Genomic DNA, 487 nt, shown 5'->3' with positions numbered 1-487 from the left:
ATATTTTAAAATGTATTTTTGTTAAATTTTGTTTAAATTAAGTACTAAAGTATATATTATTTTTTAAATATCATTTAAAATCCAATTTATAAATTATATAATATATATTATTTTTTGAAATAAAATGAAATTTTTATAAACTAAATCGAAAAATAACAGCGTTTTATTTAAATAATGCAAAAATGTGCGTTAAATTTAATTTGAATTACAAAAAACTTGGCAGCACTGTTACAATGTGTTGAAAGCGCCATCTATTGTTAAGATTATTGTCATGTTAAAAAACAAAAAATCGATGTGGCAACATTTCTGCAATTTTAGTAGGCCGCTATGAAAAACGATCTGGCAACACTAGAAAATTTTGCAAAATTTTGGTAAAGAGTTGCCACCCGGAGTTAGTGGCCTAGCAAAATTGAAGGAATGTTGCCACATTGATTTTTTGCTTTTTAACACGACTTTAACTTTAACAATAGATGGCGCTTTCAGCACA

The sequence above is a fragment of the Lucilia cuprina genome, chromosome 3, assembly GCF_022045245.1.
Source record: "Lucilia cuprina isolate Lc7/37 chromosome 3, ASM2204524v1, whole genome shotgun sequence".
Taxonomy (NCBI): Eukaryota; Metazoa; Arthropoda; class Insecta; order Diptera; family Calliphoridae; genus Lucilia; species Lucilia cuprina.
Note: the sequence above shows the minus strand (reverse complement) of the source record.